Genomic DNA, 25,570 nt, shown 5'->3' on the forward strand with positions numbered 1-25,570 from the left:
CTGCATGACTCAGAGTCCTAAGCTAAGCCTTAAATCAGTCTGATTTCTAAGCAATACAGTTATCATTTCTTGCCAAGCAAGGCTAGATTCAAACAATGCAATAATTAATTATTTTCCCAACAATTCATTTTCCCACAACAGATAAGAAAATGAGGCAGACAGAGGAAAAATGACTTACCTGGGGTCACAGAGCTAACAAGTTTGAGCTATCAATGGATAGAACCCCCTTGGTGTCACTACAGAAGTGAAGGATTTGCAGAGATGACAAAGAGGAAGAGGAATCAAGAGATAATATATTTAAAGATGAAACAAGTCTTGGAAGCTATTTAGTTCATCTAATTGTTTAGAACTGTCATTTTATAGATAAGGGAAGTCCTTTGTGAACCTTAAAAATAATACAATTTTGAGCACTTAGGAGTTTGTGGTAATAAATAGAGGCATCAGTCTTGGAGCGAAGAAGACCTAGATTCAAGTTCTGACTGACACATATGACACTATGATAATGGAAAGCCAATTTACTTCTCAGTGTTTCAGGCAAATTTTTAGATTATAAATTGCAAATGAGTTGCAAATGAGCTTTATCAGTGGTAGGAATTTCCATTTGGGATAGTTCTCTGCATCAAGAAATTAAGTGTGCGTTAAGTGTATATTTCTATACACCCAATACCTACACACAAAAAACACCTAAATATGTACATACACACATATGCATTAACTCCCCTTTATGTGTTGTCTTGCCCTACTCAAATGTAAACTCTTTGAAGGCAGGGCATATCTTACTTCTGTTCGTATCTCTAGCATTTAGCACATTTACTCTGGCATGTTGTTGTGGTTCAGTCATTTCAGTCATGTCTGACTCTTTGTGACCTCATTTGGAGTTTTCTTGGCAAAGATACTGGAGTGGTTTGCATTTCCTTTTTTAGCTCATTTTATAAATGAGGAAACCGAGGTAAAGAGGACTAAGTGGTTTGCCCAGGGTCACACAGCTAGTAAGTGTCTGAGATCAGATTTGGAGTCAGTCTTCCTGACTACAGGCCAGGTGCTCTATCCACTGCACCACCTAGCTGCCCCAGTCTGCACTTAGAAAATGCCTGATAAATGTTTTTCCATTCATTTGTGTATATGCAGTAATATATATATGTATATAATAGTAGCAATTAGGTCAACCTTTGATCTGTAGGACCGAATAAACTCCCAAAGAGCTGGGCATTCACTATGCTCCCTTTGCTGCAGGGAAGGCAGAGGGTTCTGACTCCTTGTTGAAAAGTGCATTCCTAGTTGAGATGATTCTGCAGCTCTTGATAATCAGTTACTGGTGATAGGGGTAGAGGAGAGATGATGGGTCACAGAGTCAGATGGAGCTGTCCATTTGATGGGCTATGAAGGAAGTCAGGAGAAACAGCTTCTTCCAGTGCTATCTCTCCCTTGGAATTCTGGGCTGGGTTGGGATGTGGGTAGACTGCAGAGGATTTCTCCTTCTTCTAGTATCTTTCTCTTGGCAATGAAACTTATAAGCATCTGACTGTCAGAATATATTCTTCCCAGGTAAATCTGAGCTCTTGGCCATGTCTTTGGCTTTTTGTTTTTTATCCTGAACAGAAACCAAGCACCTACAATACTGAGAAATGGAAGTTTTCTGCTTTGGCAATACTACCTTCTGAGTGTGAGAGGCCAAGAATTTCTTAGTCAGGTGCCAGCTGCACAGTATAAAGTGATTTCTGCAAAGACATTGCTTCTCAGAAAAGAAGCAGGAATATCCTGTATCTGAAAAGACCAAGGAAGGCTACGGTGTGTTCTGACTGACTAAGAGATCTAAAACTTTGAGTTGTCAGGTATTACAGAGCTGAGATGAAAATAAAGTATTTAGGCAATGAAGACTTGGAGTCAGGAACATCAGAATTTAAAATCCTACCTCAGACACTTATTAGCAGTGTGACCCAAGAAAAGTAATTTATTCTCTCAGTCTCTGTTTCCTCATTTGTAAAATGGGACTAATATGAGTATGATGGATTACTGATTTATTAGCTAATGTGTTTGTGTATATTTAAGCATTTTTGTGATGAAGGAAATAAACTGTGATCCTATAACTGATATTCGTATTATAACTTGAATATTGTCTCTTGAAGGAACCCTTTTAGACCTAAGTAACCTTTGCTTTAGAGATTTCCTTATGAAGTTACTTTAGGGTAGGGGCATTAAACCAGAGATAAATAGAAAGTTTGACTCCTTACCTTTGGGATCAGACCCACCTTTGGTTGAATTCAGCTTTTGTGAGTCCAGATAGGAGTCTTGTGGGGGATGGAACCCCTGGTCTGTGGTACACACACACACACACATACACACACACACACACACACATATACATACATATATTTGCAGATAGCTGGGATTGTACTGGAACCTAAAGGAACAGGGTACATGCTCCATTCCACAGGAGGTGATCCAGTTCTTACTACTGATAAATAGATAGAGATAGATGATAGATAGATAGATAGATAGATAGATAGATAGATAGATAGATAGATAGATAGACACATATAGATTACGTATGGGGGGGAGGGGTAGAATCTAACATTTCCAGGATTTCACAGCAAAATCAATGGCAGAACTAGGTTTGGAAACAAAGACTCTTGATTCCCAATTCCATCCTCTTTATGACCCAGCAGCTTCTTTAGAATTTTTACTCAGTCTTATCCCTCTTTACCTTGACAGTGAGAATAGAAATACCACTGCCTAAACCTGCCTTAGAGCTGTCCAAAAGGGAAACAGACTCCCTTAGTATCTAGGAAGTCGAATCTAGATAACCAACTACCTGAGATACTGCAGAATTCCTATTTCAAGGATAAGTAGGACTACATGACTTCTGGGGTCCCTTGTACCACAAAGATTCTAGGATTACTTCCTGCCTGACCATTGTATTTTCTACCCCATCACACATTTGTTTCTGAAATTGCTGTTAAGTGCCCTAGAGAAAGGGGGGAAATCTGTCAAAGGGGGAGTCAGCAGCTTCCCTGCCAGAGTTCCGCTATGGCATTTGCTAGCTGAATGATCACAGGCTAAGTGATTTCTCTTGTCTGAGACTCAGTTGATTCAGCCTATAAAGTTAAGGGACTGGACTGGATGAGCTCCTTGGGCCCTGGGAATTTTAATATTCTGCGACTTCCTGGTAAGGTCGAAGTTTGCACTTTGGCAGTGAAAGTGTTTATTTCTCTCAAGTTTGCATGCCATTTTCTTTTAAAAATTAGATTCCGGCTCATATTCATCACTAACCTTCTCCTAAACAACCCCCGTATAATCACTCAGATTCCCTCTGTTTTCTTAGTTTCTTTTTCTGTATTTTGCCAGGCCTCCTGCTCTGTGTGTCATCTGAAAACATCATTAAATGCTGAATTAAATCCTCCATGCTGAGGCAGTTTGTGGCTGTTTTCTGGCTTGGAGATAGCAGAGCCCAAAAAGCAGAAACTCAGGGACAAGTGGCAATTTACTCTGAAATTTCACAAACAACAGTCAGTAGAATATGACACAGTTGAACATGGGAAGGGAACCAGGGTCAATCCAAATTTTTTTTAAAAACAGGTTTTAATTGGTATCTTCTGTTTTCTGCATCATCAGAGTTGTCCTCAGTATTCCTTCTCTTCCCAGAGAGTCATCCCATATGACAAATAGTATTTTTTCAAGATTTTTTTAAAAGTAGGAAAAAAAACCAATGCAACTGATCAATGTATTAAAAAATCTGAAAATCTGTGCAATGCATAATATCTGTGTACCTCTCACCTCCATGAAGGGGTGAGTGGGAAGGGTGGGGCAGGTGTTCTCAGATCTTCTCATTCAAATTATGCTTATCTTTATAATTTTGTTTCGTTTACTTTTAGAGTTTTTTAATGTGTAATTGTTCTTTCCATTTACATTGCTGTAGTTACTATGTATAGTTTTCTTGATTGCTTACTTCACTCTGCATCTATTCATAGAGCTCTCTCCATGCTTTTCTATATTCATCATACACGTCATTGCTTATGGAACAATAACATTGCATTACATTAACATACCTAGCTATTCTCCAAGTGATGGGCATCTCCTTTGTTTGCAATTCTTAGCTATCATAAAAACTGTTGCTATAAATATTTTTGAGTATATGGGTACTTTTCTTCTTATTGACTGCTTTGTTGTGGTATAAACCCAGTAATTAAGTCTCTGATTCAAAGGGGACAGACATTTTAGTCACTTTACTTGCATAATTCCAAAATGGTTCTCAAAATGGTTGTAGCATTTCACAGTTCCACCAAAAATGAATTGAAATTCCTATCATTTCACAACCCCTCCAATATTGACTACTGACATTTTTTGCCCACTTATAGAAGGTAAGGTGAAACCTCAGGGGTTTTTAATTTGCATTTCTCTTATTAATGATTTGAAGCATTCTTTCACACGGTTATGAATACTTTGCTATTCTTTTTTTGAAAACTGTTCATAGCTTTTGATCACTTATCTATTGAGGAATAAATATTCTTGCCAATTATTATTTTTTTATTATATTAATTATATAATTATATATTAGTAGATATAATATAATTATTTATAATTATATTGTATAATTAATAATTATACTATTATATTATTAATTATTTAAACATCTTGGATATTGAACCCGTATCAGAGAAATTTGATACAAAGAGTTTTTCCTACTTTATCACTTTTCTTCTTATCCTAGGTATATTAATTTAATCTCTCTAGAAGCTTTTCCATTTCATGTAATGAAAATTACCTATTTTATCTATTGTCTATTTATTGTAGACATATGTAAATATATAACCAACTGCCTGAGATATTGTAGAAGAATACCTATTTCAAGGATAAGTAGTACTAGATGATTTTGGGGATCCCTTGTACCACAAAAATTTTATACCAAACAACCTATATGCATGTATCTATTTGTCTATCTATCTGTCTATCTATCTATCTATTGTAATTCGCTCTGTCTCTTATTTAATTAAGAATAGATCTTCTACCCCTAGCTGTGAGAGGTATATCATTTGTTTCTCTTTTCATTTTTTATAGTATAATCTATAATATTAAGCTTGTATGTCCACTTACAATGCATTCTAGCATGTGGTATAAGGCATTGTCCTAAGTCTAATTTCTACCAGATTGCTTTCTAGTTGTCCCAGCAGGTTTTTATCAAATAAGTTTTCTCCTAGGTAATTTATGTTTTCCACTTCATCAAACACTTTTTTGAGTTCTGTTGTCTGGTCTGTTCCTTTGATGTATTTCTCTATTTTTTTTAATCAAAAACAAATGGTTTTAATGAATGCTGCTTTATAATACAGTTTGGGGTCTGGAAATACTATTTCTCCTTCATCCTTACTTCTTTTCATAATTTTTATTTATTTATTCATTTATTTATTTATTCATAATTATTATATTAAATATTTGTTTATGATATTCTAAATCTCTTACTTTTCCCAACTGAACTTTATTTGACTACCATACCATTAAAAGTATGCATTACCTTTGGTAGTATTATGGTTTTTATTATGTTGGTATGGCCCAGCCATGAGCACTGAATATCCCCACAGTTACTTAAATTGTTCTTTATTTCTTCAAAGAATATTTTATAGTTGAATCTATCACATATTATTAAATATGGGAATGAGGAAGGGTAATTTTTTTTCATCTTTGTATCCTTAGCACTTCATTAGCACATTTTGCATATTGACCACCTTGGCTTCCTTTAAGTCCCAATTAAAATTCTACCTTCTAGAGAAAGTCTTCTCTAACCCCTCTAAATTCAGTAGTTTCCCTCTTTTAATTATTTCCCATTTACCTTGTATATAGATCTCTTCATATATATTTGTTTGCAAGTTTTCTCCCCATTAGGTTGTAAACTCCATGAAGACAGACTTTTACCTCTTTTTTGCATCCCTCAGTGTTCAGCACAGTTGCCTGAGGCACTTATTAAATGGTTGTTGGTTGGTTGATTGGTTGTTGTCCTTTGTTTTAGAAGAGGACCAAAATGACATCATCATGATAAAGTGAAGTTTCAGTGTGTACGACTGTGGCTGATCAGACCAATATGAGCTCAGAATGCTGTACCACAGGTTGGGCACAGATAGTCCATGTGAATATTTGGGGTGAATACTCCAAATTTGCACATCCTATGTTTACTTTGTGCTGTCTCAATTCTGTTTTGCTCATAGAGCACAGCACACTTTCTGATATAGGCACACCATGCTCAGTGGTCCTGTGCCAGGGTCTCGCATGTTGTACAGGCAAATCCAAAGTTCTTGAGAGAGACTTTGAGAGTGTCCTTGTATTGCTTCTTCTGACCACCATGTGATCATTTGCCCCATGTGAGTTCTCCATAAAACAATCTTTTTGGCAAGCATACAGTTTGCATTCAAACAACGTGGCCAGCCCGTTGGAATTGCACTCTCTGAAGCACAGTTCAAATGCTTGGCACTTCAGTTCAAGCAAGGACTTCATTGTCTGGTACCTTATCTTGCCAGGTGATCCTCAGAATCTTCCTAAGACAGTTCAAATGGAAGCGATTTAGTTTCCTGGCACGGCACTGGTACACTATCCATGTTTCATGGGCATACTTATTAAATATTGATTGATTGAATGATATTGCTGACCCTGGTTCTGAAGAAGAAGAACAAGAGGGAGAGAAGTAAATATTGTTATTCTGCTAGGGTTTGGCAACCTATTTAGCTCTGAGTTCCTCCTAGAGTTAGTAGTTTGGAACATCTGAGGCTTGCAGAAGATTTGGAGATGAAGAAACCATTGGGTATTAAGGAAAAAGAAATGAAAAGGGAGTGGGTGAGTAAGACAGGATGATGGCATTAGAAAGGCATCCATAAGAGAGAAAGATACATAGGAGAACATAGATGTTGAATTTCTTTGAAAAAAATGTTTTTTCAATTTTGGACAAATGTTACGATTTTTCATATTAATATTTCTTCAAATGTGAAACTGGAAGCTCATTTTGTTGCTGTTAATCCTTCATTTAAAAAATTTTAATTATATTTTTAAAAAATAAATAAATAATATTTTATTTTTCCCCAATTATGTTATAACAATTTTTTAACATTTGGGGTTTTAAATTTTGAACCTCATTTATTTTTTAAATCCTCTATGTTGTTGATGTGAGACCTGAAATTTCTACCATTATTAATTCAGTTTGGCAAACATTTATTCAGTTCCTACTATGAACTAGTCACTGTGCCATGAATTGAGGACATAAAAACAGAAATAAAATAGTCCCTGCCTTCAAGAAGCTTACATTCTATTAGAGGAATATAGCATGCATATTGTTCAGTTGTTCAATCATGTCTGACTCTTCATGACTGCTGGGACATAGGCGTGTTGGAATCTTCTAGTCTCCAATCTCTCCCAAAGTCTATCCAAGCTCACGGCTGTTGCTTCCATGACAATAACATATGTACAAGAAGATAAATATAAAGAGGGAAAAAGTGCTAATAATGATGGAGGAAAGAGGACTTGAGATAGGGAAGGGTTTCATGCAGTAAGTGTCCCTGAAACTTTGCTTTAAAGTAAGCTAGAGACTCTATTAGGAGATGAGGAAGGAGTGTATGTGAGACATAGGCGACCATTTGTGAAAAGTCATCTTGGTGGGAGATTAAATACAGCATAGCAGGAATAGCTAACAAGTTAGTTTGTCTGAAATGAAAAGTGTGTAATCAGCCAAGCAATATCAAATGATTATAAAGATAAGTGGTGGTCAGTTTGTGGAGGGCTTTAAATTCCAGTCTAGAGAATTTGTATTTTGTTCTAAAAGGCAATGGGGAGCCATTGACAATTTTTGAGTGAGAGCTGCATTTGATGTTAAGATTTATGGTCACTGGGAGGGGGAACATACCAATTGGCCATTTAGGTTTTTAGGGATGTGATCTCTTCTGAGATGTACCGTTCATGTCAGTTGTTAAGAGATGAGAGCTTCAGGAATTGGGACATAGAAGATAAATTCTTACTCACTGTGTGAGACTTTCCTTTCTGGACTTCATTTTCTTCACTTAACCACTTGGGTGCTTATGTAACCAATTTTACTGGTTCTACCTCAACCCCTAGGATATATGTATGCTAAGGTTTAACTACTGTGGAGATGGGAAATTCTCTCTCACACACTGCCCCCGCCCCCGTACCCCCACCCTCCCACACAGAGCCTATTTTACACTGCAGAGCAATTAGAGTTAAGTTTCCCGATTCCCATCACCTCATTCCTCATTCGTTTGTAGGCAATACATAGTATTCCTTCATTTCAGTGGCCTGCCATGCCCTACCGGCTGACTCCGTTGGTGACAAGGCAGTCTCCTATTTATATATGTCCTGTCAGCTCTTTGTCTAAAAACTCTAAGCTCAAGCCTTGAATAGTTTTGATCATATTACTTGTAATGTTGCAAATCGAGGTCACTATCTGTGTGCTGCCTATGGACATGAAGCAGCCACACACCTAAGCTGTCCCCCATTGACCTCTGTTCTCCTATAACTACTGTGCAGCAATGGTGTTCCAGAACAATTCTCTTTCCTTTTGCTTTGCAGAGGTCTCAAGCAAGTTCATGCACTGGTAGCAGTACATTGCTTTGGGTAGGTAGCATCACTATGGTAACAGCACATGCTCAGTAACTCTTACTCGCTTCCCTTCTGAAAATTAAGTCTTTGAAATGTACATGGGAACTGCCATAAGGTTCTCACTGAAGCAGACTAGTTTTTTTTTTCTCCCTCACCACACATATCTTTTTGTCTCATTGTCTTCTTTTAGGCAAAAGAAGGAAAATAGGTTTCTATCCTTCTATATTTGAGACTCATGCAGACTTCAGGATTTAGGGCAGAGGCTCTTAATCTGGGGGTCCATGAACTTGTTTTTTAAAAAATATTTTTGACAACTGTTTTTCAATATAACTTGTTTCTTTTGCTAAATATTGTAGTTGGTACATTTAAAAACATTATTCTTAAAAGGAACCCACAGACTTCCCTGGCTGCCAAAAAGGTCTTATGTCACAAAAATGAGTAAGAACTCTTGGTTTATGGGAAGTATCATCTGCCCCACTCTTGCCTCCATGGCTCTAGTTTCCAGTTACCTCTGCTGAGTAAAGAAATTCTTGTTAATTTTTAATGTAGAATCATGCACAAGAACCTCCTAGGGACGAAAGACTATTCTCAAGTCTCTGACCTGTCCTCATCTCTCTCTGAAAAAGGGAAAGGCAAACTCTGCAACTGACCTCTTTAAAAGCAGGAAGGGGAGTATACTCGGATTCACAACAGTTGGAGCCAACTGTGCCAAGAAGATGTCTTTAATATTATCTAGACTGTCAGTGATCACTTTCCACATACTCCCCAGGGGGAATTCATCAGTTATAGGTTGTCAAGTATAGTTCAAGTTCATCAGGTAATTCTCTTGATCAACCCCCACTTTCTCTGTAGGTTGCAGAATGCTGACCTGAGGCAGAGGCAAGGGTGTATTGGAGCCAGCTCAAACTTTCCCAAGCCAATTGTCAAATTTTCGGTATGAGCATCTATACCTTGGAAATTGGCAAATGCTACAAGTCAGGATTTTATTTATTGTTTTGTTTTGTTTTCTTAAGAAAGTGATGGAAAAAATATTAATAAAATAGATTAAATTTAGAAGTATGTCATGTGTCAATTTTTTTTGCAGAACCATTTGTTAAACAATTACCAGTAACTCCCTGAGGGCTTATTCATAATTGTTATCTTTGTTGCCTACCTAGTTCAACTACTCTCTAGTTATTACAACCAAACAAAATGAAAAGATAGGCAATGCTAGTTAATAGAGCAGATGCCCTGTTAATACCAGTTCTCCCAAGATATACACAGTCCAGACATTTCCAGGCTTTCATCCTCAGATCCTCTGTAATGATAACCTTTTTCTCTGGGAGGGAGAGCCTACAATCCAAGATGAAATAACACCATTACCAAGCCTTGCACAGCAACCTAGAACCCAGAGTTAATGAATAATTCCTTACATTACAAGGTCTGTTAAGTGCAAGTCAGCATAGAGTCACTTACAGAATATGCTGGTAAGAGGACTAAAGCTTAGTTTCCAAAAATGTGCTTAACTTATTCCATCTCCTTTCGCTTTTAAAAAAAATATCTGAAAGCATGCATAGAGAATAAATGTGTGTATTCATGAATAAATTATGCATGTACACAGATGGAGAAAGATATATGAAAATGAGAGTAAAGTTCTCTTGAGCAGTTGCTAAGCCTACTTAGTTCTTCTGTTGTGTGATCTTTGAAAATGATTATTCTATGATGGTTTAGAGTACACAGACAGCCCTTCCCATCCCACCCCTCTGTAAGCAAAAATAACAAGAGAATCCTAAAACAGTTAGTCACCACTACCACCCTGGAGATACAGAGCCTCGAATGTAGACAGATAAAACACTTCTCTGCGCAGTTAATTATGTCATTGTTTCCCCTCTACCTCCACAAGGGGCAAAATTTTTCCTTTGTTTTTAAAAAGGTTAGCTTTCTTCAGTTAGACCAGGCTCAAGTTTTATCTTTTAGCAGTCTCAAAATGTTTTTGATTGTTCACTCCATCAAAAAAAAAAATTTGAGCACGAACCCCCAACATACACAAAAGTAAACATAAAAGTACGAGATAAAATACAGAAACAATATTTTAAAATTATTTTTATTTAACTGGTCAAAACACTTTGATTCTTACAAAATATAATTAATAATGACATTCTTAGTGAGAGTCATGTGAATCTATATGCTTCATTATTTTATTTATTTTTAATTTTTAACATTCACTTCCATAAAATTTTTGAGTTTCAAATTTTCTCCCCTTCTCTCCTTGTCCCCTTACCCCAAGATAGCATATAATTTGATGTAGGTTCTACATATACATTTATATTGAACCTATGTTCACATTCATCATGTTGTAAAGAAGAATTAGAACCAACCAATGGGAGAAACCACAAGAAAAAAGAAACAAACAAAAAAGAGCAAACAATATGCTTCCATCTGCATTCAGACTCTATAAGCCTTTCTCTGGATGTGGATGGCATTTGAGTCCTTCAGAGTTGTCTTGGATCCTTGTATTGCTAAGAAGAGATAAGTCTATCCAAGTTAGTCCATCGCACATCGTGGCTGTTACTGTGCGCAATGTTCTCCTGGTTCTGATCCTTTCACTCAGTGTTGGTTCACATAAGTCTTTCCAGGCCTCTCTGAAGTCCACCTGCTCATCATTTCTTATAGCACAACAGTATTCTATTACATTCATATACCATAATTTATTCAGCCATTCCCCAACTAATGGGCATCCCCTCAATTTCCAATTCTTGACCACCAGAAAAAGAGCTGCTATAAATATTTTTGTACATATGGGTCATTTTTGTTTGTATGATCTCTTTGAGATACAGACCTAGAAGTGGAATTGCTAGGTCAAAGGGTATGCATAGTTTTATAGCCCTTTGGGCAAAGTTTCACATCGCTCTCCAGAATGGTTGGATCAGTTCACAACTCCACCAAAAATGCATTAGTACTCCAGTTTTCCCAGATCTTCTCCAGCAATTATAATTTTCCTGTTTTGTCATATTAGCCAGTCTGATAAGTGTGATGTAGTATTTCAGAGTTGTTATGATTTGCATTCTTTTGATCAATAAGGATTTGGAGCATTTTTTCACATGACTATAGGTACCTTTAATTTCTTACTCTGAAAACTGCCTATTCGTATCCTTTGACAATTTATCAATTGGAGAATGACATATTCTTATATATATAATACATATTATATGTATTCTCTATATAGTTTAGAAATGTGGCCTTTATCAGAGACAGTGGTTATAAAAATTCTTTCCCAGTTTTCTGCTTCCCTCCTAATCTTGGTTGCATTGGCTTGGTTTATGTAAAACTCTTTCAGTTTAATGTAATCAGAATTATTCATTTTGCATTTCATAATGTTCTCCATCTCTTGTTTGGAGATTTTATAAATTCTTCCATTCTCCATAAATCTGAGAGCCAAACTATTCCTTGCTCTTCCATTTACTTATAGTATTATATACTATACATATATACATTTATATTTAAATTGTGTACCCATTTTCTTTTTATTTTGGTATACTGTGTAAGATGTTAATGTATGCCTAGTTTCTACCATATAATTTTCCAGTTTTCCTGGCAGTTTTTGTCTCTTATCCCAGAAGTCAGAATCCTTGGGTTTATCAAACAGTAGATTATTAGTCATTGACTACTATGCCTTGCGTACCTAACATATCCACTGATCTATCACTATATTTTTTAGCCAGTACCAAATAGTTCTGATGATTGCTGCTTTGTAATACAATTTAAAATTTAGTATGGGTAGGCTACCTTCTCTAGCGTTTCTTTTCATTAATTCCCTTGACATTCTTAACCTTTTGTTCTTCCAGATTAATTTTATTATATTTTCTAGCTCTATAAAATAATTTTTGGTAGTTTGGTATGGCACTGAATAAGTAAATTAATTTAGGTAGAATTGTCATTTTTATTATATTAGCTTAGTCTACCCATGAGAACTGATGTTTTTCCAATTATTTAAATCTGACTTTATTTGTGTGAAATGTGTAATTGTGTTCATACAGTTCCTGGGTTTGTTTTGGCAGGTAGACTTCTGAATATTTTATAATGTCTACAGTAACTTTAAATGGAATTTCTCTTTTCATCTCTTGCTGTTGGGCTTTGTTAGTAATATAGAGAAATGCCAATAATTTATGTGAGTTTATTTTATATCCTGCAACTTTGTTAAAGTTGTTTATTATTTTAAGCAGTTTTTTAATCATATCATTTGCAACGAGTGATACCTTTGTTTCTTCTGTGCCTATTCTAATTCCTTCACTTGCTTTTTCTTCTCTTATTGCTAAAGCTAATGTTTCTAGGACCATATTGAATAACAGTGGTGATAATGGACATCCTCACATGCAAATGCTTCTAGTTTATCCTCATTACATATAATGCTTACTGATGGTTTTAGGTAGATGCTATCTACTTATCATTTTAAGGAAGACTCCATTTATTCTCATGCTCTCTAGTGTTTTTTAAATAGGAATGGCTGTTATATTTTGTCAGAAAGCTTTTTCTGTATCAATTGAGATAATCATATGGCTTCTGTTAGTTTTGTGGTTGACGTGGTCAATTATGCCAATAGTTTTCCTGATACTGAACCAGCCCTGCATTCCTAGTATAAATCCTACCTTGTCATAGTATATTATTCTCCTGATAAGTTGCTGTAATCTTTTTGTTAATATTTTATTTAAACTGTTTGCATCTATATTTATTAGCAAAATTGATCAATAATTTTCTTTCTGTTTTGATTCTTCCTTGTTTAGATATCAGTACCATATTTGTATCATAAAGGAATTTGGCAGGAGTCTTTCTTCTCCTATTTTTCCAAATAGTCTACATGGTATAAAAATAATTTTTCTTTAAATGCTTGACAAAATTTGCTTGTAAATCCATCTGGCCCTGGAGATTTTTTTCCTAGGGAGTTCAGTGATGTTTTGTTCAATTTCTTTTTGACCTTTACCCTGTGTGTATCCCTCTGTTTCAAATATGTTTCTTGTTTCTGTGTTCATCCTTCATTGATGAAGAAGACCATACCATCAGAGAAATGATGATATGACTTGCACTTGACTTTGTTTTGAGTGAGGGAGAGCTGTACAAGGTCACCAGCCTCACTTTCTCCTCCTGAGTCATCTGGATCCAGTAACCAGATATTCATCAGGATGACTGTAGATGGCCCAGGATGAAATGGGAGACCTTGGCCCCTTTGGGCCAAGGCCTATTAAGGTATTCACTTAGGGTGAGGTAATGCCCATTCAGTGAATAGTCCTGTTTAAGAAGTTGTCAGGGAATGACCCCTTTAATGAGCCAAAGAAAAAATAACTAAATCAATCTGGGAGGGAAACAGCAATAGTTACCACTGATAATCACTCTTAAGCTAGGAGGGTCCAGAAAATAGCCCTTAAGTGGAGCTTGGGCAGGGGGGGGCCTTGTGTTGTACAATCTATGGGCTTCAGAGTGCAGTAGGTTTAAGATTTTGGGAAAAGAAAAGGGAAAAAAAAGGAGAGGAAAGGAGAAGAGTGAAAGGGAAAGGAGGTGAAAGAAGGGGAGGGGAGAGGAGGAATCTAACCAGTAAACCCCAAATTAACTGGGCATCCTCTGGCCATCCAAATTTGCCTTCCTTTGGAGAGGAGAGGAAGGGGAAGGGAAGACAGACTGGAGAGGTGGAGCTGAGTTACCCAGCTAGCTAGGTCCCCATTCAGGCAGTTGGGTCTACTCACGGATTGTTGTGTTTGTCTTTCATTGCTAAAGAAGACCACGCCATCAGATAAATGATGACATGACTTGCACTTGACATTGTTTTGAGTGAGGGAGGGCTGTGCAAGGTCACTAGTTTCACTTTCTCCTCCTCATTTCTTGTAAATAACATGTTGGAAGATTATGGTTTTTAATCCATTCTGCTATCCACTTTCATTTTATGGGACAGTTCATCCCATTCACATTCATAGTTATGATTACTATCTGGGTCTTTCTCTCCATCTTATTCTCCTCCACCCCATTTATGGTTTTTCTTTCTCCATTTTCCCTTTCCCTTCTCATTAGAGTTTTGCTTTTGACCACCGCCTCCCTCAATCTACCCTTCTTTCTATCTCCCCTCCCTTTTCTTTCCCCTTTCTCCTCCTACTGCCTATATGGCAAGTTAGATTTCTATACCTAACTGAATATGTTATTCCTTCTTTGAGCCAAATCTGATGAGAATAAAGCCCAAACAATACTTATCTTCCTCCTTTCTTTTCCTCTACTGAAATATGTCTTTGTGCCTCTTCATGTGATGTAATTTACCCTTTCCTTCTTCCTCCTTTATAATTCTCCCATTACAATCCCTTTTCACCACTTAATTAAGTTTTTTATCATCATATCAGTCACCTTAAACCCACCCCCTCTGTCTATGTATATCCTTACTAAATGTCATAATAAAGATACCTTTCTCAAGACTTATAAGTATCATATTCCCATATAGCGATGTAAACAATTTGCCCTTATTGAATAGCATACTGGAGTTTTTTCCCTTTTCTGTTTATCTTTTTTATGTCTCTCTTGAGTCTTGCATTTGAAGATCACATATTCCATTGACCTCTGGTCTTTTCATCAGAAAAGTCTAGAAGTCCCCTATTTTATTAAATGTCCATCTCCTCCCCTGAAAGATTATGCATAATTTTTCTGGGTAGTTGATCCTTAGTTGTAATCCAAGCTTTTTTGTCTTACAGAATATCATATTTCAAGTCCTCCAATCTTTTAATGTAGAAATTGTGAGGTCCTGTGTAATCCTGACTATGGTTCCATGATATTTGAAATATTTCTTTCTGGCTACTTGCAGTACTTTCTCCTTGACCTGATAATTCTGGAATTTGGCTACAATATTCCTTGGTGTTTTCAATTTGGGATCTCTTCCAGGAGGTGGATTCTTTTGATGACTATTTTACCCTCTGCTTCTAGGACCTCAGGGCAGTTTTCCTTGATTTCTTGAAAAGATCTTGTCCAGGCTCTTTTATTATTATTGTGATGATGGTGATGATGATGATGATGATGATGATGGCTTTCAGGTAGACCAATAATCCTTAAATTATCTCTCCTGGATCTATTTCCCAGGTCAGCTGTTTCTCTAATGAGGCATTTTACATTTTCTCATATTTTTATTCATTCTTTTAATTTGGTTTGGCTGATTCTTGATATCTCATAGAGTTATTAGCTTTCAGTTGCCCAATTCTAATTTTTAATGAATTATTTTCTTCCTTTATCTTTTATACCTCCTATTCCATTTAACAAATTCTACTTTTCAACAAGTTGTTTTCTTCAGTATATTTTTTTTCCATTTTGTCAGTTGTATTTTTAAAGGAATTGTTCAGTTTTTCTTCTACCTCTCTTATTTCACTTTTAAAATCCTTCTTGAGCTCTTCCAAGAGGGCTTTTTGGTCTTGAGATCAATCCATATTCCCCTTTGATGTTTCAGATGTGAGTATATTGAAAATGTTGTCTTCTCATGAATTTGTGTCTTGATCTTCTCTATCACCAAGATACTTCTTTATAGTCATTGTTTTTCTTTGTTGCTTTTTGCTCATATTATTTGCTTTTTTCTGGCTTTTAAAGGTGATCTCTGCTTTCTGGGGAACAGGGGACACTGTCCCAGGCTTCTTGTGCTGGGGACTAGGGGCCTTGCTACTGATTTTCTATGCTGAGCCCTTAGGTGTTGGAAGCTGGAGGCTGGTAGAGTACTGGATGCTGAGATGAATGGTGGTGGTGGTGGTGGTACCTGGTGTGTGCCTAGTACTGGCATTTGCCTCCTCCACCACCTTGGAGCTCAGGATCTCCTGCTGGTTTGCTCAGGTAAGGCTTGCTACTGGCTTTCTGGAATGCCTCCCATCCTATACTGATCTCCTTCAGCCACAGCAAGAGGGACCTTTCCCTTTATCTCCCAGCCTCTGCTGTACTTTGTCCTTCTGTTGGCTCCACTATTTCAGGATTTTTCCTGGGGCAATATTCTCTGGATTTTTCAAGGTCAGTAAGACAGTGTGAGAGCAGCTTACTGCTTACTCCACTATCTTGGCTCCTGGAAGTCAAAATAGGTGTTTCACACATTTAGTCTTTGAGCTGATAGCTCCAGGAACAGTAGCTGCCACTGCCACCACCACCACCATTGCCAATTCAGTTACTGCCAAGACCTGCTCCTGGTTTGCTGGGTTCAGGGATATATTGGCATGCCCTGCACTGGACTGCACTTCTCTCTTTCCCAGTTCTGACAGACCCTCTCCCACTGACCTTCTAACCTGTCTCTGATGTCTGTAAGCTGAGAATTCTGGAAATTGCCACTGCTGCCAGTGATTTCATCCCAGAGGTCTGCTCCAACTTTTCTGGGGCCTGGTCTGTGCTAGTACAGCATGTGTTAGACTGTCCTCCTCTTTCCAGTGCAACAGACCCTTCCTGTCCACCTTCCAGGTTATCTTGAGCTGGAAATCTGCCTCACTCTGTCTCTTTTTGGGTTCTGTCACACTAGAATTTGCTCAGAGTCACTTTTTAAAGGTATTTGAAAGGGTTTGGGGAAGGGTTCAGGAAAGTCCCTGTTTTCCCTCCATCATCTTGGCCCCACCCTACCATGCTTCCTTATTTTTAAAGATTTTAGTTTAACATTATGACAGCATTATTGCACATGAAAGTGAAAGAGTGTTGTGTTCAACTCTAAGATCAATAATGTAACCAAACTACTTTCATTCTACTGGGCCTTCTTTTCCTCTTGTCCAGGCTCCAGTTACAGACTTTTACCTTTTTTTCCCTGTAATTCCCCTGCATTACCCTCTGAAAATGAAATTTGCTTTGCTTATGATGAATCCCTTCCAAATTCTACTGTTCCTCTTAAACCTTCCCCCTCCCTGTTCCTACCTATTTCCCTATAGAAATACAACAAAATCACATGTGTCTGTGTGTCTGTGCATAAATATGTTTGTCTGTGGCTGTCTGATTCTCCTTTGTCCAGTTCAAGTAAATGTGATATTCATGTGATACCTCTTACCAAATGGCTTCTTTCATATCTATATAGTCTTCTCATATACTTTGATAATGTGAGTTAGTAAATTCCATTCCCTTCCTCTCCTTTTCTTCCCTAGTGTATTCATTTCTTTTTCCTTTCTTTTTATTTCTTCCTGCCCTGATCATTAAAACAGAACAAATCCACTCTATGGCGATTCTGTCTTATTTAAACACTTCATTATCATATAACCCATTCTAATGCTTCAGAAATCTTTAGAGTTTTCTCTTGATGCCTCTGATTTCTTCTCAAGTTTCTTCTCAGCTTTGGTCTTTTGATCAGAAATGTTTGCAAGTCTTCTATTCCCTTAAAGATTCATTTTTTTAAAAATGGACGTAGGGAGTTACAAGCTTGGCCCAATGTCTAGCCAAACTTTTAGTTGTTTTTTCAGTCATGTCTGATTCTTTGTGACCCCATTTGATGTTTTCTTGGCAAAAATACAGAAGAAGTTTGCCATTTCCTTCTCCAGTAGATAAGGAAACTGAGGCAAACAGGGTTAACTGTTTAACCCAGAGTTAATACAGAGTCACACAGTTAGTAAATGTCTTGAGGCCAGATTTGAACTCAGGAAGAAGAGTCTTTCTGGCCCAGTATTCTATTCACTGTGCCACCTGTATTTGTCCTTTGTTTTCGAAGAAGACCATGACATCAGAGAAATGATGACATGACCTGCACTTGACTTTGTTTTGAGTAGGGAGGGTTGTGCAGGTCACCAGCCTCACTTTCCCCTCCTGAGCCATCTGGATCCAGTGACCAGATACTCATCAGGATGACCAGATACTCATCAGGAAGAAGGCCCAGGATACAATGGGTTTAATGAGCAAAGAAAAAAAATAAGTAAATCAAGCTGGGAGGGAAAGAGCAACAGTTACTATTGGTAATCACTCTGAAGCCAGGAGGGTCTTGAAGAGACATTAAGTGGAGTTTGGGCAGGGATATTGCCCCAGTCTAGCCAAGTAGTCTAGATAGATAATTTTTCTCTATTACTATAAGCCTGGGCTACACACTGGCTGTATTTACCTATTATTACAGATGAATGAGTAGTTCCCCAGTTCCCTTTAACCATCTAACATCAAGTAGTTTTTACAACAGGTGTTTACCTCACCAATATAGCAAGAACAAACATATAAACATTTCTCTTCCCACCACCAACAGATTCTCCCCTACACCACCTTAATCTCTGGGGCAATAGGGTCAAAAAATAGCTCAATTTCTATATGGTGTTGGTCCCACCACATTCATATCCAAAGATTATATTTATGTCCACTGAGGCCTTGTTTCAGTCCCTGTGTGGTAGGTACTGTCATTATTCCCATTTCAAACATTAGGTAAATAAAGCAAACAGAGGTGAAGTGACTTGTCTAGGATCATATAACTAGTATGTGTCTGAAGCTGGATTTGAACTCAGATCTTCCTAAATACAAACCCATGTCTCTTATCCAAAGAGAGAGAGACAGGTAGACAGAGAGAGAGAGGGAGAGAGAGACAGAGAGAGAAAGAGAGAGAGAATCTATATAGATAGATAGAGGGGAGTAGGATACCTCTTTTTCTGATTTCAGGGAATTGCACTAGTTCATTCTTCTCCCAATTTGAAAAGTCTCTAATCTTTCCTCCTATTAGAAATCAGAATACTTAATCTTCTGTATCCTGGTTTATATCCTATTAATTGTTTTCTTTTAATGCACAAAAATCTATTTCCCCCTTTATTCAGGATCCAGTGCCAAGCTAAGGAGACCTGATCCCAACTTGTTATGCAATTTGGCATGCATTTTAAAATAAATTAATATGTTTGGAAACTCAAACCTTTGTTTCCTCAGTTATTTCAGATTTCATCAGTCATGCTACCAAACTTCTTTATGAGATAAATATATGGCCCTTATGCGTAGATAAGGGAACGAGAAGTTAAGAAAGAAAATTATAGAACTATACACCTGATGAATACTGATGCAAAAATATTGAATAAAATATAAAATAAAATAATATATATATTATAAAATATCCAGGTATGGATAGCAAGAAAGGCAGTCTGAGCCTCCAATCCATGATGCCAGTAAGACTGTGAGATGCTGGTATGAACTGAAAAAAGTGATCTCATGGGCAGGGTGGGAGAGCAGCTGTTCAGCCAGGGCTCAGGTAGGATTCTCCTGACTCAGTTTCCCCACTGACACCTGGCAGACTTTAAGCCTGACTGAATGCAAGTTGACAATCTACTCCTACCTGGAATTGACATGAATTTGGGGAGATATTGATTCCCTGCAATGTCCCTACTCTTGGTGGCAATTTCCTATAGTCAAAAGGTTTGTAAGCTTAATATCAGATCTATTAAATTATAGATTGTTGGTAGGGGAACATCCGAGGTCAAGTCTAAAATTAAGCTATTAGGCTTAGGACTTTAGACCAACAGCAATAGGTTAGGGTCCTTTAATTCTTAGTAATACTGTGGAGACAATTAGGTCAAGAGCTTGTGAAGTTAGTATACATAAATATTATTTGTGTCTCAGTTAATGTTTATAAAAAAAAATTCTTTTGTGGTCTATATTGTAAATGCTTTAAAAAGAAGTATCACCTGACCAAAAGTTGAAATTGTTTTATGTGATATGAACTGTGTTAAAAATGAAAAATAAAATAAAATAAAATATAAAAAAATAAAATAAAACGTTAGCAAGCAGACTACAACAACATATTAAAAAGATTTTGCATTATGACCAGGTTGGAATTATACCAAGAATGCAGAGTTGTATCACTATTTGGAAAACTATAAAACATAAAGAGAATATAAATTACAAAAATAAAATCACACAACTATATCAACAGAAGAAGAAAAAACTTTTGACGAAAGATGGTATTTGGTGAATAAAAATTCATAAGATTAGGGAAATGGATCTTTATTATGGTAAATAGTGTCTGAAATCAGTAGCTAGTATTATCTATACTAGAGAAACACTAGAGGCCTTTCCAATAAGATCAGGAGTAAAATAAAGATGTCTACTGTCACCACTATTATTAATATTAGTCAGTCAGTTTATTTAATAAATAAATAAACATTTATTAAGTGCCTACTATGTATCAAACACTTTGTTAAGTGCTGGATGTATTGGTCTATAAATTCATTAACAACAATAATAGAAGAAAAATAAATTGGGAAAATAAACATAAGCAAAAAAAAGAAATTAAATTATGGCTTTTTGATATGATTGTTTACTGAGAAGACCCTAAAATTTTAATAGAAAAAATTACCCTCTTCAAAAAATTAGCAAAATATAAACTAGACCTATAAAAATTATGAGACTTTCTATATAATAGCAGCAAAATCCAGCACAGAGAGATAGTAAAAGAAATTACATTCAAAACAACTACAGAATGTATAAAGTATCTGGAAGTTCAATTAAGAAAGACAAATAGTAACATTACATGAACACAGCTATTAAATAATTTTTACAGAAGATAAACAAATAACTGGAGAGGAACTAATTGGCCATGATAACATAATTAAAGTGGCAATGCTTCCTAAATTAGTTTAGAAGTTCAGTGCTATACCAATTAAACTACCAAAGGATTTTTAAAAATAATAATTTTAAAAATACATATGGGAGGACAAAAGGTAAGAATATCAGGAGAAATAATGAAAAAAGTGGGAATTAGACCTAGCAATACCAGATCTCAAACTATAATACAAAGCAGTAATCATCAAAATTATTTAATACTGACTTAAAAATGAAACATTTATTCTGTGGAACAGATTATGTGCCCAATGTACAGAAGCAATTGAATATAATTGTATAGTATTCAATAAACCCAAGGACAACTGCTAGGTTAAGGAGTCAGTATTTGAAGAAAAACAAAATGAGAAAATTAGAGAGCAGTCTGGAAAAAATAGGCTGAGACCAACATCTCATGCCAAAAAAAAAAATTCCAAATGGATATATTAACTAGATGTAAAATGTCATAATGCCTTTCACACCTATGGATAGGCAAAAGATTATTGATCAATTGAGCATTAGAGAGTATCATAAGAAATAAAGTGGACAATTTTCATTACTTAAAAATATAAAGTTTTTACATATTCAAAATCAACGTAGTTGAAATCAGAAGGGAAACATTTAACCAAAGGGGAAAAATCTTTGGAGTCAATTTCTCTGCTAAGGTGAGGACAATAAAGGTTTGATAAAGGTATAATATCTAAGATCTATTATGTAGGGAACTGACATAAACATATAAGAATTTGTAAACACATAAGAATATCCATTTCCAATAGACAAATGATTAGTGTAAATTAATAAAGTTCTGAAAAAAAGAAATAAAAGTTGTCAACCACCATTTGAAAATAATCCCAAACTCCAAATAAGAGAAAAGTAAATTAAAACAACTTTGTTTTAAAGTAGAACTTGATTCTACTTCACACTCATCAGCTTGCCGATCTGGCAAAGATAACCCAAAAAGGAAAAATGAAAATTTTTGGAAGGGTTATGGGAAAATGGGCACAGTGATACATTATTGAAGGGAGCTGTGAAATAGCCAAGCCATTCTAAAAACTGATTTGGAATTATTCTCAAAAGATACTAATTTGCACATGCCCTTTGATACAGCAAAACCACCACAGGGTTGATCAAAGAGATCAAAGATATAAGGAATCTATGCTGAGATGCTATGGTGGTGTAATGGATAGAGAGCTATACTTAGAAGTAAAGAACCTGAATACAAATCTCTGCTCTGACATTTAATCCCTTTCAATTTAGAGCAGTTTAATTCAGCTCCCTGAGCCTCTGTTTTTCATCTGTAAAATGGGATGGGAGTGACAGTTGAGTTAGGTGACCTTTAAGGTCCCTTCCAGCTCTAAATCTATGATCCTATGTACAAATACAGTAACATTCTTTGTTATAGCAAAGAAGTGGAAACACAGACGAGCATCCATCAATTGTGTAGTGGCTGAACAAATTATCATATATAAATGTAATGAATTATCATTGTATCATTAGCAATGACAAATGGAATGAATTTAAAGAAACTGAAAAAGAAGAGGCAGTGACAAGATGGTTTAGTAGAAAGATGCACATGCTGTAGCTCTTCCCTCACAGTCCAGAAAATACCTGTAAAGAAAGACTCTCAACAAATTCTAGAGCAGCAGAAGCCACAGAACAACGGAGTGGAGGAGATTTCCAGCCCAGAGTGACCTGGAAGGCTGACAGGAAAGGTCCATCACACCAGACACAGAGTGAAGCACAGCACAGTCTTGGCAGCTCTGCACCAGGAAGAGCAGGACTGGAGCAGGCCTCAGGGCAGAATCCCCAGCAGCAGCAGCTGAGGTTAGGAGGTTCGCAGATCCCTCAACCCACAGGTAACAAAGACTTTTCAAAGGTCAGTGAGAGAGTTTTTTCACCTCCTTGACAAGGGAAAAGGGGCCTCCCCTTGCCCCGGCCTCAGGCAGCAGCCACGGCTGCAGCAGCAAAGCAGCAGCTGAGGTGGTGGTGGCCAAGGCAGGCAGCAGCCAGCCTCCATTGTTGAAGCCTCAGCTTAAAGGCCCTGGGAAAATTGAGCATCTGATCTGAAACTTGGCCCTGAGTGGCCACCCCCTCTCCCCCAAAGCACCTGGAGGAATTGAGCAGCTGATCTGAATCTTAGCCACAATCCTGGCCAGGAAGTAAACTCCTCTCCCTTGACTGTGCCACCTTGGAGGAACAGAGATCTTACAGGTTCCCAGAGTATACCCTATTCCTGACAAAGGACCCAAAAGTCAAGTAACTGGTTGGGAAAATGCCCAAAAAAGAGGAAAAAAATAAGACCATAGAAGGTTACTTTCTTGGTGAACAGGTATTCACAACCTTTTGGATGAGGAAGAACAATGTTTACCATCAGGGAAGACATAAAAGTCAAGGCTTCTGCATCCAGAACTTCCCAAGCAAATATGCAATGGTCCCAGTCATGGAAGAGATCAAAAAAGATTTTGAAAAACAAGTTAGAGAGGTAGAGGAAAATTTGGGAAGAGAAATGAGAGAGACACAAGAAAATCATAAAAAGTGAGTCAACTGCTTGCTAAAGGAGACCCAAAAAAATGCTGAAGAAAATAACACCCTTAAAAATAGACTAACTCAAATGGCAAAAGAGGTCCAAAAAGCCAATGAGGAGAAGAATGCTTTAAAAAGCAGAATTAGCCAAATGGAAAAGGAGATTCAAAAGCTCACTGAAGAAAATAGATCTTTAAAAACTAGAATGGAGCAGATGGAAGCTAATGACTTTGTGAGAAACCAAGAAATTACAAACCAAAACCAAAAGAATGAAAAAATGGAAGATAATGTGAAATATCTCATTGGTAAAACAACTGACCTGGAAAATAGACCCAAGAGAGACACTTTAAAAATTATGGGACTACCTGAAAGCCATGCTCAAAAATAGAGCCTAGAAATCATCTTTCATGAAATTATCAAGGAAAACTGCCCTGATATTCTAGAACCAGAGGGCAAAATAAATATTGAAAGAATCCACTGATCACTCCCTGAAAGAGACCCAAAAAGAGAAACTCCTAGGAATATTGTAACCAAATTCCAGAGTTCCCAGGTCAAGGATAAAATATTGCAGGCAGCTAGAAAGAAACAATTCAAGTATTGTGGAAATGCAATCAGGATAACACAAGATCTAGCAGCTTCTACATTAAGGCATTGAAGGACTTGGAATAGCATATTTCAGAAGTCAAAGGAACTAGGATTAAAACCAAGAATCACCTACCCAGCAAAACTGACTATAATACTTCAGGGGAAAAAATGATAATTCAATGAAATAAAGGACTTTCAAGCATTCTTGATGAAAAGACCAGAGCTGAAAAGAAAATTTGACTTTCAAATACAGGAATCAAGAGAAGCATGAAAAGGTAAACAGGGAAGAGAAATCACAAGGGACTTACTAAAATTGAATTGTATATATTCCTACATGGAAAGATAATATTTGTAACTCTTGAAACTTTCCTCAGTATCTGGATAGTTGGAGGGATTATACACACACACACATACACACATGCACACACACACACATGCACACACAGAGACAGAGAGAGACAGAGACAGAGAGCACAGGGTGAGTTGAATAGGAAGGGATTATATCTACAAAAATAAAATTAAGGGGTGAGAGAGGAATATATTGGGAGGTGAAAGGAAGAAATGGAATGGGGCAAATTATCTCTCATAGAAGAGGCAAGAAAAAGCTTTTCCAATGGAGTGGAAAAGGGAGGAGGTAAGAGGGAAAAAGTGAAGCTTACTCTCATCACATTTGGCTCAAAAAAGGAATAACATGCACATTCAATTTGGTATGAAAATCTATCTTACACTACAGGAAAGTAGGGGAGAAGAGGATAAGCAGGGTGGGGGGGATGATGGAAGGGAGGGCAAATGGGAGGAGGGAGCAATTAGAAGTAAACACTCTTGGGGACAGAGAAGGACAAAAGAGAGAATAGAAAAAATGGGGGGCAAGATAGGATGGAGGAAAATATAGTCAGTCTTACACAATATGACTATTATGGAAGTCATTTGCAAAACTACATATATATAGCCTACATTGAATTTCTTACTTTCTTAGTGGGGATGAGCAGGGAGGGAGGGAGGAAGAGAAGTTGGAACTCAAAGTTTTAGGAACAAATATTAAGAATTGTTTTTGTGTACAACTGGGAAATAAGAAATACAGATCATGGGGTATATTAATTTATCTTGCCCTACAGGACAAGAGAGAAGATGTTAGAAGGGAGGGCACTTTGGTGGAAGGGGCAATCAGAATGCATGACATTTGAGGGGAGCATAGAGATGGAGAAAATATTTGGAACTCAAAATTTTGTGGAAATGAATGTTGAAAACTTTAAATAAATAAATAAATTTTAAAACAAAAAACAAAAAAAGAAAATGCAAAAGAATTGTATGATTTGGTGTTTAGTTAAGTGAATAGAACTTAAGAACTCTAATCAATGAAGAGATCAGTCATAAGTCCAGAAGA

The sequence above is a fragment of the Notamacropus eugenii genome, chromosome 2 (genome assembly GCF_028372415.1).
Source record: "Notamacropus eugenii isolate mMacEug1 chromosome 2, mMacEug1.pri_v2, whole genome shotgun sequence".
Lineage (NCBI taxonomy): Eukaryota > Metazoa > Chordata > Mammalia > Diprotodontia > Macropodidae > Notamacropus > Notamacropus eugenii.